The sequence below is a fragment of the Lagopus leucura genome, unplaced genomic scaffold (assembly GCF_019238085.1).
Source record: "Lagopus leucura isolate 7727_CA_CO unplaced genomic scaffold, USGS_WTPT01 Super-Scaffold_100004, whole genome shotgun sequence".
NCBI lineage: Eukaryota > Metazoa > Chordata > Aves > Galliformes > Phasianidae > Lagopus > Lagopus leucura.
Window position 1 is genome coordinate 36096891 of NW_024962264.1, and position 19284 is coordinate 36116174.

At 38.0% G+C, this 19284-nt stretch overlaps 1 long non-coding RNA gene across 1 annotated transcript; it reads right to left on the reverse strand.

Annotated features, from left to right (window-relative positions):
• Nucleotides 1-14767: 14767 nt before the first annotated feature.
• LOC122179561 lies at nucleotides 14768-19284 on the reverse strand. Its single transcript, XR_006178741.1, has 3 exons — nucleotides 19206-19284; nucleotides 14903-15031; nucleotides 14768-14818 (listed from the first exon to the last, which is right to left on the reverse strand). It is a non-coding gene; the product is annotated as an uncharacterized LOC122179561 (long non-coding RNA).

The following is a 19284-nucleotide window of genomic DNA, read 5'->3' on the forward strand; positions in this document are numbered from 1 at the left end:
TCACAATGCCCAGAGTTTGGCAGCAATTGGGCTTCATGGCAGTGTGCCCTTAAGCCACAGTTTGCTACTTCCAGCTTGTGCCAACACAATCTAATTTGTCTGTAGGCTCTTCTTATGGTATAGATGAGCTGAGCTGGTTTAAAGTCTGTATTTCGTTCCCCAAAACTTCTTTTAAACAATTCACAATGCAGTCCTTTGAAGTGTCACTGGAAAGCTGTACTGGAACCTGACAACAAAAAACAAGTGCTGGGGGAAAGTGGGGAACTGTCACAATACTGATTGTAACTTAAGAATGCAGCTTGGGATTGGGCAGCAAATTGTGCTGATTTGCTTTCTAAATGAGGTTATGTTCAAAGATGCCTACTGGTTCACTGGGGGAGTTTTTGTTCCATGTTATGTCATTGAACTTAGCTGCTGTTCTTCTAAAAATGTGCCTACCACAGAAACCATTCTCTTACTTGATGTTAGTATGTGCCAAGGCTTATCTTTGTGTAGTAAATTAAGAGTTTCCCTTGAATTTACTGCTTCTGCTTCACTTCCTTCCTTCTTGTTGGGAAATGATGATAAAACATGTATTTGGATTTGTTTTTATTTTTATTGCTGGTTAGTTTTTTGTTTTTTTCCCCATAGAATTTGGGTCTGGGGAGGCAGCTAAAATGTGGAGATTAAATAATCCAAGTTTTTAAACTTTACAATTAAAGATAACTCATGAGCAAAATCCGCAGATGTGTCCAGTTTAGACTTCTGGGTAGGTGATGGGACAAAGTCCCCTAACACCATTATTTCAGTACTGAAGCTAGTTTGGACCACAGTAAAATTTAGAGCAGTATTGGACCACAGGAGATCCTCTTTACTGAAACAGTCTTTGCAGGATGCTTCAATAGCCAAGCATTACTGGCTCATAACACTACCATCAGCTACTGTCCTATGAAATAAAAGGCATACAGAGGAAGAGTAGTTTTCTTATGCTAGGTTTATGCCATCCTCACTTGGGGGAGCTTCAGAATTTGTTGATAAATCAAATTTTCAAATGTTCCCTTTTCTGAAGTGGAACAGTGTGAGGTCATGTTATTTGTTTGTAACGATTGTTTTAAGAAGGGATCACTGAAGTGTTTGGGAGGTTACTAAAAGTTTATCCTATAAAGGACAAGAAATGTCACTGGTGGGGGGGAGGGAGGGGGTTAGAAAACCATGTCATTTCTGTGGTAGTCATCTTGGAGCAGGCTGTCACGATAATATTGTAAAGTATATCCAAATTAGGCCTCAGAGCTTGTTCTATTGCAGCTGAAATGGAAAGATTTTTATTTTTATTTTAATCCTAACCTGATCTGGGAGTTCAGCACCTCGAACAGGACTTGGGCTACCTTGATTGTACTGCCTCCTCTGCCTGAGTACAGTTGAACCTCTGTGTAACTTAAAGGCAAGTGACAAAAATGAGCTTAGGAAGAAGGAAGAGTCTTGTGCCCTCACCACAAAGCCAGTCATTTTCTCCAGCTCTCTTCTGACTGTGTGAGTCAGTCTGCTTTCAAAGGAATGTCAGGCTCCTCAGGGACCTGAACTTAAGGGCTGTAGACTGCAAAGTTAGGTCACAGTACATGAAGCTGTTTGTTTCCTATGCTAATGTCTGTATATTCTCATTTAGGAAAGATGTTGATTAGTTTTTGTTTTATGTATTTATTTATTTCCTTTGGTAGTAGAGGAATTTCATTTAAAATGAATTCATAATACATGACAGTCTATATCTTCTATATCTTGTACAGCCAGATCTATTCCTTGGATTCATTTGTTGTCTGTGCTCTTCTGGGTCTTGGTAAAAGCAAAGCAGAACAAAAATAAAATTAAACAAACAAACAAACAAACAAAACACACCGTGTTTCCTTGGCAATTGCAGGCCACACTGAAGCAGTGTGTTAGTACACACTGCATGTGTGTTCTCACTCCTGCACCCTCTCACATGCATTTACCAGGGGAATGACAGAAATCTAGGGGGAGATGCTCCTCAAATGCTGTTTGCAAAGTGAGTTAAGTCCTTCAAACACTCAGTTTAATAATAAAATATGTACAGCATTCAAATCCACATTTTGTCATATTTTTAGCAGCTCCTTTTTCTCAATTTTTGTGTATGTATGTCTGTATATTCCTTTTTGCTTTCTCTTTAAATTAAGAAAAAGGTAGAGGCCCAAGCTTCCTCCTTGTTCATGGGGAAATTAAATGGGCTGCTATGGAGTTACCACTTTAAAGAGAAAAATTATCAAAGACTTGTTTCTTGTGGATTTTTACTTACAACGTTAACCGCTAGAAAGAAGACCCTTTTCTTTGTCCTTACTTTCAGTGAAGCATGAAACTGAATATAGGTACGCCAATAAGCAAGGAACTTTCAGGAGCAAGAGTAGATTTGTGATTTTTCTCCTACCCAGAAATATGGGTTACTAATGCTGCCAAGAAGCAGAGACTTTCTGAAAGCATGATGATAGAGCTGCTCGGGATGAGGGCCTTTGCAGATTGAAGTAAGAAGGAAATTTGAAATCTGTGGGAAGACGTTATGTCAGGAGGGCTAACCCCACAAAGTACTTGGGAGTTATTGCAATTGAAAGGAGACTTTGCTGTTTCTGGATGGGGCCCAATGAACCTTCCAGCTTTTATCTCTGCTTGTTTCTGGAGATCTCATTGCTCCTGTTCTAATTAGGATTCCCTTTCCAGCAGTTACCTTCCTTACGTGTGCTTTGAAACTTTAATTTGAGCCTGAATGCGGTTTTAAATGTACAGAACTGGCAGAGCTACCTAAGACTTGCTTTTCCAGAAAGATGTGAATACTAGTTAAGTTTGTTAAAAGGAAAGGGCAATTGGATTTTAAGCATTCCAAACTCTTCTTCCCACATAAAACAGACAGCTTTGGAAAACACAGCTCAAGAAGTGCTTTGCCATCTCAGAGTGATGCAATGACTATATGATTGTTTCAGAGCAGAACGACATCTCTAATAAAAAAAAGAAATGAGCCGCCTTCAAAAAATTTTCTTCAGGTCAGTGGTCCCCATGCTGTAACCCACCCATGACAAATTGCAGGTTTGTAAGGCTCATTGGAGCCCACTGGGTCTCATGCAGTGTATTACATATACATAAAAGAATGACACAGTGAGTATAATGCTTGACATCTATGAATTCCATTTATTTCACTTGAAAATTTTCTCTTGAAAATGGAAAGTGATTACATGCATTTCTAGCAGAATCCCCAACCAGTTTTTAGCAAATGTCAGTACCAGCCAGCACCACTAATTCTTCCCTAAAGGCCTGGGAAACTTTGCTATTCTGTATTCATTTACTAATTCATCTGGCAAAGTAAAAAGCTTTCGTTGTTTCCAGAAAATGAACTGTATCAGCTCAGAACTTCCTGTCCTTTATAATTGATCTGTTTCATCTCCCTATGTAGTCATTAAGCCTGCGTTTTACCTTTGCCATAGTACTTCCCTAGCATTTGAGCATTCTTATGTTTCTTTTATTAGCCACAGATTTTCCATAAAATTTTGTCTAGTCCACGTTATCCTTTTTGTCTGTGGACACAACATCTGGCTAGGGAAACTGCCATTTATTTCTTCTTCCTTTTGGTTTGCACACCTGTTTGAACGTCAGAATGCATGCCAAATTTGCTCTTTTTACATTATGATACCAGTTGCTTCCAATCATTATTTCAGTCCTAAAATATTTAGAAACTAAGAACTGTCTAAGATTTCTTCCACATGTAGTTGAGTTCAGAAGTTTTGTTTGGGTTTTTTTGTTTGTTTTCTGTGATGGTCAAAATGATTTACATGAGGGTAACGTTGACAGGACCTTGCACTGTTTTAACACATCATGGCCTATCCCATAATGAAACAAGAATGATTTGGGTTGGAAAGGACCTTTAAGATCATGTTGTTCCAACCCCACTGCTATAGGCAGGAACACCTCCTACTAGACCAGGTTGCTCAAAGCCCCATCCAGCCTGGCCTTGGATGCTTCCAGGCAGGGGGCATTCACAGCCTCACTGGGCAACCTGCTCCAGTGTCTCACCACCCTCCCAGTAAAGAATTTCTTCCTAATATCTAGTCTGAACCTACCCTCTTCCAGCTTGAAACCATTTCCCCTCAAACTTTTGCTACGTGCCATTATAGAAAGTCCCTCCCCAGCTTTCCTGCAGGCCCTCTTGAGGTACTGGAAGACTGCTGTAAGGTCTCCTTGGAGTCTTCTCCAGGCTGAAGAGCCCCAGTTCTCTCAGCCTGTCCCCATAGAGGATGTACTACAGCTCTCTGATCATCTTAATGGTCCTCCTCTGGATCTTCTCCAGCAGCTCCATGTCCTTTCTGTGTTGGGGGCCCAAGAGCTGGATGCAAGAAGAGTGTATCATAACTCAAAGGCAAACTTCTAAATCCAGTTTTTTAGCTGGATTGTTTCTTCTGGTAGCATCATTTGGAGAAATTGTAAAAGAAGAAGAGAAAAAAGGATAAAACAAAACTTTTATTTTCAAATAAAACTACTCCCTTTTTAACATTCCTTCCTTTCTTGCCTTTGCCAAATATAGTCTCCAGGCCCATGATCGTGCTTGAGAAAGCAGGAGATCATGCTGAAATTATCTGAGTCTTAAAAGACAGTGAGAGAGAATTAAGGATAAAGCAATGATAATCCAGTATTTGCTTCTGCCTGCCTGTGCTATACAACTTTACATCTGTAATGTAGCAGAGGAAGGTGGGAAAGTGTTGTGACCTGATCTGTTTTAACTAGGCAGTACCAGTTGGATCTTTTTTCCTATTATTTACTTTCATTTTTATTATTCCTTTTTTTTTTTTTTTTTTTTTTTTTCTGTGATATCTTTATTGCTTTGTGAAAGTACTGTGGCTGCAGTTTTGTACATTCCAATGTAGCTTCTGAAATTTGCTTTTACCTCATCCTCTTCTATATTGTAAAATGTCAAAGCATTTGGCCCATTTCTAGCCCGCTGGCAATTAGGTGGTAACCCTAAAAAGGCATGATTTCTGCTTCCAACAGTAATTATGGGTGTGTTTTACTTGCCCCGTGCAAGTTGTGGGACTTACAGTAGCAATTTTAAGCATGTACATGTGCATTTGCAGGACCAGGATTCCAGTCAGTGTACAGTACAGGGATACACTACTGTACACTACTGATGCAACTTACTGTAGCGGACATGCTTTAGCAGGAGGAGTTGCATTTAATGATCCCCAGAGGTGCCTTCCAGCTCCTACTATTTTCTGGGAGAGGGTGCTTCCATTTGCCTTAAGGCAGCTCTTCTACACTGTGAAAATTCTTATTATGCCAACAGATGTATGCTTGGGTTAAACATGTACTGAACTACATGACTTTGTTATGTGCCTGCAAATCAGAAATGTGTTTTCTGATTACATCAGTGTTTCTGCATTCCTGCTTTCCTCTTTGTAGGAGATGCACTGGAGAGGTTGCATTTGTATATTATATTGCATATAAGTTGTAACAGATTTCTTCCATACCTGCAAGAATTTCCACAAAATTGCATGTTATTTACTACCTATGCTAATGATGACTATAAAGTTGTTTTTCTTCACTGAATTTGATATATCCATAAAGCATTTGTCAGTTAAGATATGCTGAAAGGATAAAGCAAATTCTGCTCATGATATTCACTGAAGTAATTCCCAAATAATTTGTTTGTCATGCTAGGTAATGGCTTTGTGACATGTCTTAATCATAAACCACGTAATACATCTTATGGACATAAAATACCGCTGCTTGAAAAATGCAAAAACAGAAAATGAATTGTTCAATATCAGTAAGAAATTCATATTTCATGATGGCTCTTTACTTCCTTTTCTAGCTTAAGGAAAATCTAGTTCTTAAAACTTTAGTTATGTAAGTGAGCAGGACCCTGTCTAGTGCATCACTGTCATTTGGCCACACTTAGTCCAGTGAAAAAAAGTATTAGCAAAATCACTCCTTTATCATTGTACTTACTGTACAGCTTTTGTCACTCCACAGATATAATATCTACCTGGCTATTGCTGAATATATTAATTTGCCAGATTTCTCTCAGTTGTTCATATGAATGTTTGTTTTACTTTTCTCTCTTTAGAAGCAGAAATATCAACACTGAAAATCAGGAATGAGAGTTGGATTTTTCCCTTAGCTTTACCTTTTGGCTGACTTTTTTCTATCTTAGCACGAAAAGACTTCCCAGAGTATAGTTTAGCCTGTGGAGGGTTGCACTTACTGCTCATAGTCCTTAGTGAAAATAAATCATCCTGACCTTACTCTAAAAGCATCCAGCAAGTGTGCGTCAACTTGTTTTTTCCATGTGTGAATTTAGCTTTCATATCCATAAACTGGTGCAGTGTTTTTAGATATATTAAAATCAGTTCAGTACACTGTATCAGAGCAGTTTGCATCAGTGTTGAATTATATTTTCTTTCTGAAGAATTTCTCTAAGAAAAGAAATGTGTTGTTCAGCAAATGTCTATGATCATAGCAATAAAAAAAAAAATAGCAGACAAATTGCTTGAAGCAGAATGTGTCATGCAGTAATTTCCAAAGAACTAACCATATTAACAGAGAAAATACTGGGACCAGTGTTACTTTAATGAGTTTGCACTTTATTGAATGCTTCTGTCCTTACCTGCTGCCCTTAACTTTGCCTGATTACAAAACCATTTACAGTTGAAACTGGTTTTGTGGTTCAGCCTTCTTAAGCTAGCAAATAATAAAAAGAAAATATAGGAACATTTAAAATGTAAAATGTGAGAAAAACACCATAAGTATAAAACATATTTGATAATGAGCTCACTGGACTTTGCAAAAGGCAAAATAACTGAATCTGTGAGATTCAGTAACTGTTGGGAAAGTCAGAGGAATAATGTCAGTTTCAGTGAAATCTCAGTGAAAAGGGTATCTTTCTAGTTGATACCACAGCCTATGAGAAATTGTGTTGTGATGGCATTAGGGTTCTTTTTCTCCAAATTCAGGCATTCTTACTGCTTATTCAGTGCATCAGGAAAACAGACTGTTCATAAAGTGTAATTGGCTGTGACTCAGATAAACAGCGTATGACAAAACATAAAACTGAGATTGCAAATTTGTCCAGAATGTTATTGCCTGACAAAACCTTTGTCAAATTAATCACTTTATTTTCATAATACACAGCTTTACACATCATAGCTTTTCTGGATTTGCATTTCTTAATTGTGTTAGGCAAATTACAGGTTTCCAGGAGCCTAATTGGTGATTAATGACTCTTTAGAAGGCATGGAAATGACTCAAAGAGAGTTTGTGGCAGAAAATGTTTGAGGTCCTATCACTTCTAATTAGAAAACCTATCTATGATTGTTTTTTTGCTTAACTAGTCCAACTTGCCAAGTCAGCGTAATTACCTGTTGTAAACAGACTACACAGGAGAAAAAGCAGAGACAGCATCTCTACTACAAACAATTAGGAACGAATTACACAAGGGTATCTTGGCAGTTTTCAGATTGGTATACATCTCAACAGTCTTGGAGAAATCTAAATAAAATTAAGGTTGTTTGAACTTAGCCTACAAGTGACCTTGCAGAGAGTTTAGCTAATCTGTTTCAACATTCACAACTGTACTGACTGACTGAATTTTCTCGTGAATTCCTGCAGCAGATAGCTATCTGTGTGTGACATATCAGAATTCTGTGGTTCAATGGATTTTGGAAACTGTTGGCAACAAACAGGTAACTAGAAAGCCTTATACTTTAGAAATCATAGGAGCTATACATGCAAACTTTCAGCAGCTATATGTTAAGTAATGCAGGAGTAGCATGGTAGCATGTTATTGTTACTATGAGTTAGGCCCAACCTTTCACAGTTAAAAGATTTTTACCCCCCAAATTTTACCCAAGGTGTTCTTTTTCTGAATATTATGCTGTACATTGGAAACAGTAGACTTGGATCAAAACTTCAGATCAAATTTTGATCAGTACAGTACTGGCCGCTTAAGAATTAGTACATCTACAATATTAGTTGCACTACATGGAAAGTAAACTAAATTTCCAGTTTCGTGCCACCAGACATATCCAAATTACTGTATCCGTGGAAATAGTGCAAGCAACAATGGGGTATTGTTTGGTGAATTTAAAATGAGACATTTAAGAATAGAACTGAATATTTTGTATGTATTGTTAATAACTGTGAGAGATCTGCTTTAACCAAGAGATTAAGCCTATTTGCTGTTAACCAAGAAATTTAAATGAGTGTCTCCATCAATGTGGTTAAAAATTGACAAGCGAGCAACAGGGCAATTATATTGGTTGCAAGGCATGCAACTGTGTTAGAGACCTCCTAAATTTTCAGCTCCAGGTTTCTGCCATAACAGACAACCTTATTTTCAAGTCACATTTATTCAGCTGCAAAGTAAGTCTTAAATCCATGGCAGTCTGTATTGTAAGCAAACACAGGCCTCTGCTTCCTAGTAAGCAACCGGCATGGTTTGCCTACATACAGACCATGATTTTTACAGATGTTTTGAGCATCCAAATATTCATTTAAAATATTTAATTTAAAATAAATCTTCAAATAAATGTATTCTGCCAGTAAAATCAAAATCTATTTTGTAGCAAGTGTATATTCATTATTGATGAATACAGTGCATGTGTTTTGCTTTACTTTCTTTAACTCATTGGCACGTTGCTTGGTGAATCATATGATATTTCTTCTGTCAATTTGATTTTTCTCAACCTAAGTTTTGCTTCTGTGCAAAACAGATGTCTATTTTTATTGTTAATATTAGCTATCATCTTTGGATTTTGCTTCTGGTCAATGCTTGTACTAACAAATCTCCACAGATGGGAATGCAAACAGAGGGTGAAATACAGCTAAATACTGTGCTCTTTGCTTTTACAATTGTATTATGGCCTGAAAATTCATTTCTGGACACAAATTTCATTGTGAAAGAAGTAAACATGAATTGAGGCCATTCATGGTAAAAATAGATTATACTTGATCTTCCTTCTTTGAAAAAGCAAGGTAACAATAAAACACATTACAAACTTAAAATTCAGAAAGTGGCTAGGATCCAAAATGTATTTGTATGGGAACTGTTGAGTCACGGCCTGAACCACTGATTGATCACCTGAGGAAAAGACTGAGTCAGCCCTGCAAGCACAGGTGAAGGCAATTCAGATGTGTGACTGGAAGGGGTGGAGCCTGGCTGCACCTCTCCTGGACACCATTGAAGGCCTGAGTGCCAGTCTGGAAGGGTCTTTTCCTGGAGATCCCTCCTCTGTGGAGTCGTTCTTGTGAACCTAGATCTTTGGCTACAGGTGAGCATTCTTTCCCTGTTTGTTTATTTTCCCTTTTTCACCATGTAACACCAACTATAGCAGTATTAAAGAAATATATTTTAAAATCCCATGAAAATTAGATCCCTGACCCATGATCTGAGGGCATAGAGTTTTGGCAACACTACCAATGTCCATAATACATTGTTTACATCAAGACACTAGAAGGAATTTTCCACAGTGGTAGAGACTCTATAGATAAAGCTCTCTCTTTCCAAAACCAAGAGGGATATGGTTTTAATGTACTTCTAAGCATATGCTTCTACATGTCAGACAAAAAGGCTTTGATGTTCCTTCTTGAGTCTTACATTTCACACAATTCTGTTGTACAAAATAGAATGTATATTTTTGATTTATGAAGGTCCTGTAGTGAATGTTTAGACAACTGCCATTTCTATGTCCAGGGGTCTGTATCGTTATGGTTGTATGAGTTACTGATAATATAGAGCGAATGAAAAAGCCCAAGGAATAAAAGAGAATCAAAAATATATATTAAAACAATGACTATTCTCTGCACTTTGGTTTTTTAAATGTATTTATGTGCAAATATACGTATGAACAGCTGCAGAATCATGAGACTACAGTGGGCTTTATCTACATGTCACTAGCAAGAGGCCCTCTGAGGTCAGACCTCAGTGAATTCTGCTTCAGACTTTTTCTGGATTAGACTAATCAATCATCATTGGCCAAAATCTGTCGTTGTGTCTGTAGGCACGCTGCAGTAGAGTGGTTTTGGTTGCATAGTGTTAAGTAAACAATTTTTTTCAGCAATTGCATTTGGGAAGCTACCTGCATTTGTCAGTATGCCTACATCTGCTCACACAAAGATATTTGCACGAAATTCCAGCTCATCTGCAATCTGTGTTACATAGGCAAGTACACATTGTAAGCTGTAAGGAAATGGAAAATAATTAAGACATATCTATCTTATGAAGACTTCTCCAGGGCAACCGTTTCTTTTGCTTTTAGAAACATACAGACTTTAAACAATGTATGCTTTGAATGCTCTGTGCGTTACTTTTTCTGCACAGGATAGGTATTTGCTTCCCTACATAACATACAACACCGCAAAACTCATTAGGTAGTATAAAAGTATTACTGTTCAGTCTATGAAAAGATGTGTCCCTGGTGGAAGTAAGCTTAATGATACTGTCAGTAGTACAGAGCTGGCAATGAAGCATCTGCACGGGTAATTCATCCCAAGTGGGAGGGCAAGGAGACGTGAGGATTTCATTTCAATTACTCCCTGTCTGTGGTGAAGGAAATGCTAACTCACCTGGGAGAGCAGCTTGATTTTATTGCAGGACTGTGTCTATCTAAAGTGCTCTCACAGGAACAGGCCAGTGTACAAATGAACCTTGTGCAATGGTGTTTGCTCAGAAAGAAGGTGAGGGGATGAACAGTTAATGAGGACAGGTAGGAACTGATCAGTGTTGAGGTTACAGGGCAAGATAACAGACCACTTGAGGCTAACATTTGTTTTTATAGTAAAGCAAATCTGTTTGGGTTGTTTTGTTGTTTTGTTTTTGAAATAAGGTTTAAGTTTCCTCTTTCCCCTCGGTGTTTGATTACTTGTGGGGACATTTCAAAATGCATGAGTGTAATTGAAAAGAGAGCCTGATGGGAGTCATTAAACTTGCTTGACAGGAAGTGTGGGGGGCTCTTTATGGAGAGGGTGTTTGTCCACAAGCAGGGGACAGTTCTAGGTTTGAACATAATCTGAGCAGTGATATGCATGATGTTACCAATGCAGAACACTTGGATGCGTTGAGAAAAATCTTAAGTTATGATATTTTCAGATGGGGAAAGCAGAGGATGGCAGGATGGTATGTTTTCATAAATACTGGCATACTGACAGTCATCCAGGCCCAGCTGACATCCTGTTTAATGCATGGAGCTATTGCTAACTTTTGGAATGCCCATGAATTCTCAGAGGAAGTGATAAACCCCTACCTGTGAAATTTAAGCTCATTGTTATTACTTACACTGTAATTGTACCTTGAGGCTCTAATTTGCATAACATGCTCTTATACAGCATTTTGGCTGGAACTTATTGCCCTCTGGAGAATCCAAGAGGTCGCATTTTATGCTTTTTAATTACTAATGGAACTTAATTGACAATTTTCAATTGTACTAGTATTGAGAATACTCTGCATCTTACAGATGTTACCTTTTTAATGATAGTGTTACACTGAATTCCCTAAATATGAACAAGTTTAATATATAATTTGATGATTTCTTCATTATCATTTGGTTCCTTAGCAACGCTTATTTTTGACCAAATTAGTTATTTCTTTACTTGATGCCTTGTGACAAAAATACAGAAGTTCTGCTTAATACCTAAAATGATTTGTAGTATTGAATCGATTGAAAGTTTTTGATTAGAACTCTGGACTTGGATCTAAATCAATTCAAAAGTGCTTAGACATCATTTACAGGTATTATGTTTGAAAAGTTAGTGGTTTCATCCTAGATCCAAGTGGAAAAGGTGCCTGCATTAGAAAAGGCACATGCACCATTATTCATAACAAATGACTGATTAAGCAATACCAGATGAGATAAAACGGTGATTGTGGAAACTACTTGTCTGTCCAGCTAGGAGTCCCTTCCCAGTGGGTGACAGAATCTCACAAGGCTGCATGGCAACTTAAATGAAGTTTATATATAACATATGTATCTCCAATTATTTAAAGTACCTGTGCTCTGCATGGTCAGTTGAGTAGTTATAAGAAAGGTAGGTAGCAATGTTTCACCCTAGAGGGAAAACTGGAGAGGAAAAAAAAAAAAAAGCAAAACTAACAGTGTATGTGCCTCAATTCAAGTACTGCAAGTGGTAACCAGGTCAGACAAGTGTTACAGAAAGAAATTACAAGATGTTTGTAGATTTTTGGATTGGATCTTGAAGGCATGCCCTCCAGTTCAGATCAAAAACATATTTGGTGGTATCACAGAATAGGCTTCTGGTGGCATTGCTGTTATCCTAGCTGCAACATTTCTGTGGAGATGAAGAGGTCATTTCTACTAAAGAACAATCCTGCAGCTTTCTAAGGAGCCAAAGAGCCCATGTTATAAGCAAGTGAATAGTAAACCATAGTGATTTTTTGTTGTATTGTTATTATTTTTTTTCCATTGAGAAAGGGAAATGAAAAGAAAGAAAGCATATTAGCAACTTGGAAGCATTTTCCTGTAAAATCTATAATCTCATTGTGGTTTCCTTATTGGCTTTCCTCCCTAAATTTATAGTTGGTTATGTCAATATATTGATGTTGAAATAAGCAAATAAAATCCCAGAAAAATGCCATAAATTGGCCATTTATCTTGATTTAATTCAATGTCTTCCTGTAGATCCCTAAGCTCTTTGCAGAGACTCTTCTTTTGGTGAGAATGTGGCGAGCTGATTGTTCTACCTACCACTGATGAGAGGGGGTGAGATAAGAAGGAGCAAGGAAATTAAAAATCTTGCACAACTTCATTGCTTCTTCTTATCTATTTCCAATAATTCAGCTATATCAAACAGATAGTTCTGAGTCAAAGAAACAAAAGCAGCAAGAACACTATGAAAAACCAACGGCAGTGTAGGGAAATAAAAAATCAGAAGTGATTTTCTGATTTTAATGCAAAATGCTGAATAGATGTTTTCATTCTAGAAATCGCTGTGGCGATGATCTATGGTGTGTTTTCCAAAGATAATGATTTGAAGGACTGCAAGACCTTAGGGAACGTAGATAGTATTGACCTAATAATTCATAGGAATCCTATCATGGAACACTGCTGCAAAAAGAACAAAAAGTTGTTTGTTTGCTTGCTTTTTCTCCCCTTCCAACAACTCTACTAAAAGAATTGTAAATTGGATGAAATGTTGCGCTTGGTCAGGTGTTGCTCATGAAGGTAGTACGTTGTTGGAGCAAGAGCTTGGTAAATTTTCTGTTATGCTTTTCAGCAGAACGATTTGCCAACTTCTCTCCCTCCAAAAAAAAAAACAAAAAACAAACCAACAAACAAAAAAACCACCACCTAACCATAATAGTAACTGTATTGTCGGTACATGTTGGTATTATGAAATTGGAAGGCAAAATACTTCAGACTGGAGTGAAGCTGTGAGACCTATGCTTATGTGAGTACAAATCTAAAGTAAAGAAGAGTTATTGCTTTAAGTTTTGGAAATGGCATACTTCAAATTCCATACAGGTATTACTGGTTGGCAGTATATTCTGTTAGCACAAAGTGAATGTAAACATAGGCAACTGCTTATACTTTGCTCTGCTTAATTTTTTTTGTAAGATAGAGCATTTTTCAGTCTTACCCTATAAGCAAGGAGTTCAACATGAATCAAACAAACTACTGTGACTTTTTGTTTGTTTGCTTGTTACAGTCTATACAGTAAAAAATGAGGCCCAGCTCAACTCAAATAGTTCCAACTGAATCTTTAAAATGTAGTTTTCAACATTATTTTCAAACAGCCAGGACACAGACACACACACCCAAAACCTGAATTAATACAGACTTCTAAGCACTAACATATTTAATAACAATTTCTCAAGTTCCTTATACTGTTATATAGACTTTTAGGATCTCCCAAGACATCGGCACAGAGTCATAAAATACTTTGAGTTCAATGGGGCCCACAAGGATCATCAGAGTCCAACTACATTGCTGTTATCTGACCTTGTCAGGCCACTAGTTTCAGCCCTGCCATATACTAGAGCTCAGTCATCTTTAAGAATGAGTACTGTCTTTGACACGTTTGTGACAACTTAGTGCATGTCACCTTCCTTACAGCACTTTAAGGAGGCTGCTTATTTCTTCATATAAAGCTGCATATTCATACAGTCTCTGTCGGGTAAACAGTAACTTTCTCATGAAGTATTTTTTTGTAATTCCCAAATCTCCCCAGTCATACCTGGCTTTTTTGGTTGAATGTGTTTGTAGCATCTACACTTCTTCAGTGACACCAAAATAATTTTCTAACAGCTTATGTTTCAGTTCAAGTACAATTGTTTTAATTTTCCACTGAACAAAATTTCAGTGCTGGACAATTTGTCTTGCACTGGGGCTTTTGTGTGATACAGAACTATTGTGTTCAATCAAATCTTTATTAGAAAAGTTCTTGAGTGTAGTAGGGGATAACAAGAATAGTGAAGGCGTAAGACAAAACTTAAGTATGCATCTTTTGCTCTACTTTTCCAATATGTTATCTGTAATAGTCTAAGAGTTTTCTACTTACAAGTTTATCAGCTTCACTTGAATATTAGAATTCAGCTAAGCTATTCTGTTATTCTGCATATTGACTGAACTTGAAAAGCAGTATCTGTCAAATATGGCTTCCAGTTTTTCCTGCTCTAGCTATGCTAAAAAAAAAAAATGGAATCCAATGACTTACCACATTCCAGCCATCGTGCACCTTCCCAGGCCTCAACAATACAAACCACATTCCTCCTTTCCTTCATTATCATTTCATTTGTGGGTGTCTCTCCTGTAGCTTTCTTTGACTGGTTTGTAAATTTGAGCTAAATGTGAAAGAGGAACATCTGAAATTCTGCTATGTTTTATGGGCAGTCAGGTACAGGAAAGAAAGTGAGTGGAGCCATTACCTCAGCAGCAGCTGGTGGGACAAGCGATACTTGCACACTGACATGTCAATCAGCATGTACATAATCCCAAGCTCACCACAGTAAACTGTCTCCTGTCCCATGGGTGTATCAAAGACTGTGTAGATGAAGCTGGAAAAGAAAAGAAGAATGTTCAAAGAAAGAAAAGACGGAAGGTTATCCTAGCACTGTGCAAACAAAATGGTCCAGTTGGTTCAACATATAGCAGTCAGCCTGGTATAAAAGAACAACAGAAGTAAACGATGGAATAGTGTGTATATGGAACATCAGAAATTGCAGTGAATAGAGGTCTATCACACTTAGTGATAGGGAAATTTGCAGAGGTTCAGAAGCCAGTATCTTTTTTTTTTAACAGGAGTTTCAACAGTTTTATAGCCTGAGCATCTTCCAGGTCTCCAACGGGCCAGCAGCCACTAAAATACTTCTAGGCAGGACAGAACTATAAATATCAAAGGAGATATAGGTTGTGCTGGAATATTTGTTGTTATCTTTATATGCATATAAAAAGATTAAACCAACTGTCTTTCCAAAAGAACTGAAGAGCACCACAGACAGAAGTGTATCTCTAGACTAGGAAGATAGAGAACAAAGAAAGTGATAGACAAATCTTTAATAAATCTTTCTAGTAGCTCTCCAAGTGAGTGCAGAGTAATAATTATAGGAAGCATTTATATGTAAACATATTTGTTTTAATTATGTTGTAACCTCCCTTTTAGTCAGGCACAGCTGGTTGAACTATGGGACCTGAAAATGTATTTTATTTGACCCAAACCTTGTATTTTGTAAAGTAATGAGTCATCCAAATACTATTTCTAGTATTTAACAACTATTTTAAACATCCTGAACCTTACAAGCATTTCATTATCATTCCTCCTTCTGAATACCATTCACTATTCCAAGTTAAAAGCATCCTTCTCCCTTGAAGCTCATGTTAGAAAGGGACAGGTTTTTTGCAGCTGTGCACCCGTAACTTTGAAATCAGATATTTCACGCAAGGCCAAAAGCATTACGTAGAATTATGTTTTGGTACAACTGTAAGCTTTTGACCAAACTGTACTTTCAACTTTACTGTCATCTGGAAAAGAAAGGTAGTTTTATGAATGACAGGCAGTTGGTATAATACTTACAGCAGGTTATGTCATTATCCCTCCTAAACTAGAATAGCTTTTTCTTCACAAAGATTTCTTTTCTGCTGTGAAACTGTAGTTATTCTGAAAAGACCCATCATATTTAAAATTTCTATATTTACTTTGCCTTGTGCTATTTCTCATTCGGGCCTTTTTAATTACTCAGGTATTAAGACAAATTTTAAATGTAGCAGGTGACCTTGTATATTTAAAAAAAAAAAAAAAAATCTGTGATGTCACTGTTCCACTGCCTGTGCAAAATATTTTCTCCTCGTCCGTGGTGTAGCAAAATTCCATTTTGCTTTTGCAACTGGGAAGCTCTTGCTGCAAAAGGACAGTGTAAATACACTATACACTGTAAATAAAAGCAATAAATGCCACTCTTTTTCAGACTGGGCTTCATAATTAGTAAGTCAACATAACTACTGTGCCATGATGCATACCCACTTGCAGCCAAGAAGCATTGTGTCCTCTCTAATGTCTTTAAGAACTACATGACACTTTTCAGCAGGGAATTTTCCTGGCTACTACTAAAATATCCCCTTTTCCTAAGGAAGTGCACTAGGCAACATATCATCCGCTTGCGGTTTCCAGAAGCAGTTGTTTCAGTGAAACTGTACGAATTTAAAGAGTTTGGTTCTGTTTCATTTAGGGTAGCAAGCCCTACGTATCAGGGAAACAGGAGGGTCCTCCAGGAAGGCAACTACCAGCTCTGAAGTTCTGTTGTTTCAGTCATTACAGGGACCATTATGAGAGGTATACCAAGGTCAAGTCCTAAATTTTTAGAGTGACTTTAATGGGATCAGTTGAGTCATTTACATCACAGCAGGCAGCTGAGATCAGAACCTGGACCTTTGCCTATGAAATACAGCAGGGAATTGGGGAAAATCTGTGTTAAATATAGAATCAGTTAACAGCAAAGTTCTGGTTATGTCATCACAAACCAGGGAGTAAGCATGGGTGGAATCTGATAATTCTCAAGTAGCACATCTGTGAATTAATTACCAGATTCCACCAATGAAGGCAAAGGGGATGATCTAAGTCCCATGACTCACCAAGTTTTTATTCGTGTTTATAATACGCTGTTTCTAGTGATGAGCGCCTGGCTCAGCACAGCAATGAGCACTGAAGTCCTGCTTTTGTCCTTTATTCTTAGGCAGGTATGCTGAGGACAGTGGTATGAAAAATATATATATCAAGCAATAACAGGTTAAAGGAAATGCTTAGTTACGTTTCCTGCTCTGGCAAATAAAAAGAATATTGGCTGTGTGTGTAGGCCAAAGTCTGCTTTGCTCTTCCTACGTTTGTAGTTAGCAAGCTAAAAATAACAGCTCAGAAAGCTGTTCTTTAAACATGAAGTTTTCTGGCCTCAGGCATAACCAGGAAGAGCAGTGGAATGCACATCTTGAACTGCAACCTTTCTTGTTACTGACAGCTCTGAGTGGAAGAAGAAACACACGGTCTCCACCTAGTAAGACTTACCCTTCTAATACCGATGTGTTGAAAATGCAGTTACAGTGTTATCGTAGGATAACATTAGAGTCACTTGGGTCTATTTTCATAAAGAGCTCAGCGCTGCCCCTCTGCTCCCTGTGAGCCGCCATGAGGCCTCCCCTCAGCTCCTCTGCTCTGGGCCTCAGAGCTCCTCATATGTTTTGCCCTTCAGATCCTTCCCCATCTTTGTAGCCCTTGATAATGTATCTCATTTAAATATAGATTTTTGTTTGTTAATTTCTCCAGGAACGACCCATTGCCCTGCTCCCTGTTGTCTGACCTGATCTAGTGCTGCAGTTAGCAGCTCAGTAGCACAGAGGGAGAAAGAGAGGAGCCATGGCTCACAGTCGTCCCTGAGTCTCAGCCTCCCAGGCCCTGCTGCATAGCCCTCACCCAGTCTAATTCTTTGCTGTCTCTGCTAGTGCTAACTCTGGTCTGTGTCGTGATTGACTTTGAAGGAATGGTCTCCTTTAATTTTTCAGCTGCACTTAACTTTATAAAGCTAATATCTTCTTGCGCTTATACTTGTGTGTCGAACGTCTGTCTCCAAAAGGTTAGTTGGCATCCTGATCTGAAATGAGGGGAAAAGGGCATGTCTAACAACAGCCCCTACCTTGACTGAAGATAACTGCAGACGAGCTTTCAACTAAAGTCATCTTCCCAGTGCATCCTTAATTGACTTAATTTTATGGTCTCAGTACTTGCAGAGGCTGCTTAATAAGTGCTAAAAATATATCATTTCCTAATGGTATAACAAATTTGACTTTAACTACTGTATATTTGGATTAATGTATTCACTACAGTCAAGTTTAAATATCTGTGAAGGTTCTGTATTTTTTTCCCTAAGGGAAGAACACTTCTCCAGCTTTCAGAGCTCTGCTTTTCACTGAGCATCCTGACTGGGCTGCATAAGCCGTGCTTGCAGCTCCTGAGTGGTACCAGTATTTTTTGAAGTGCAACATTATGGGTAGCATGTTATCTTCCCAGGCCTCTTTACTTCAAGGTCAGCAGATATTTTCCTGGCAGAAGCGTACTTTAGTTTTCACAAAAGGGAAAGGAGAAAAAGAGGGAAGTTTTGTCAGTCTCATAAAGAAAGAAGGCCAAGCTCAGGGATGTCTAATGAGGTTGTCCTCAAATATCTTCAGCTGCACTTAGGCAATGACTAACAGGGTTTGGTATGGCTAACAGGCATTTTCATAAGGCACGGCTGGAAAATCAAAAGCTGAGCTCTCCTGCTGTCTGCTCATACCCATGGTCTCTAGGGAGATAAACTGTGATGCATCTGTGTAATGATACATTTTTTTTCTCTGACTGCAAGAATCTGTATTCTAGACTCTTCTGTTTGGTTCCCTAGTTCTGCTTGCTGACAATCACCTGCTCAGGAGCGGTCCCCTTTAGCTAGCCGCCTGCCACTCTGAGTTCTTTGGATGTGTTGAAAATGTCTTGATTATCTGAGCAAAATCGTATTTGCATAATTACAGATAATTTTTATGGATACGTAATATATGAATTATCATGTTTTCTTAATAAGTGCTCAGCAATACTTGATGTTAGTATTTCTCTTTTAAGACAATGAAAAACAGAAATTAATACAAAATGTCTTTAGTTACTAGAAAATGTGAATCCTTTTTATCAGATGTTTAGTGTGATGCTCTAATGTTTACCTGCACCCATGATGCTTCCATTAAGAGGACACTGTATTTTGTTCACCACTCAGCGGTAGATGCATTGAGGCAAAGTTGC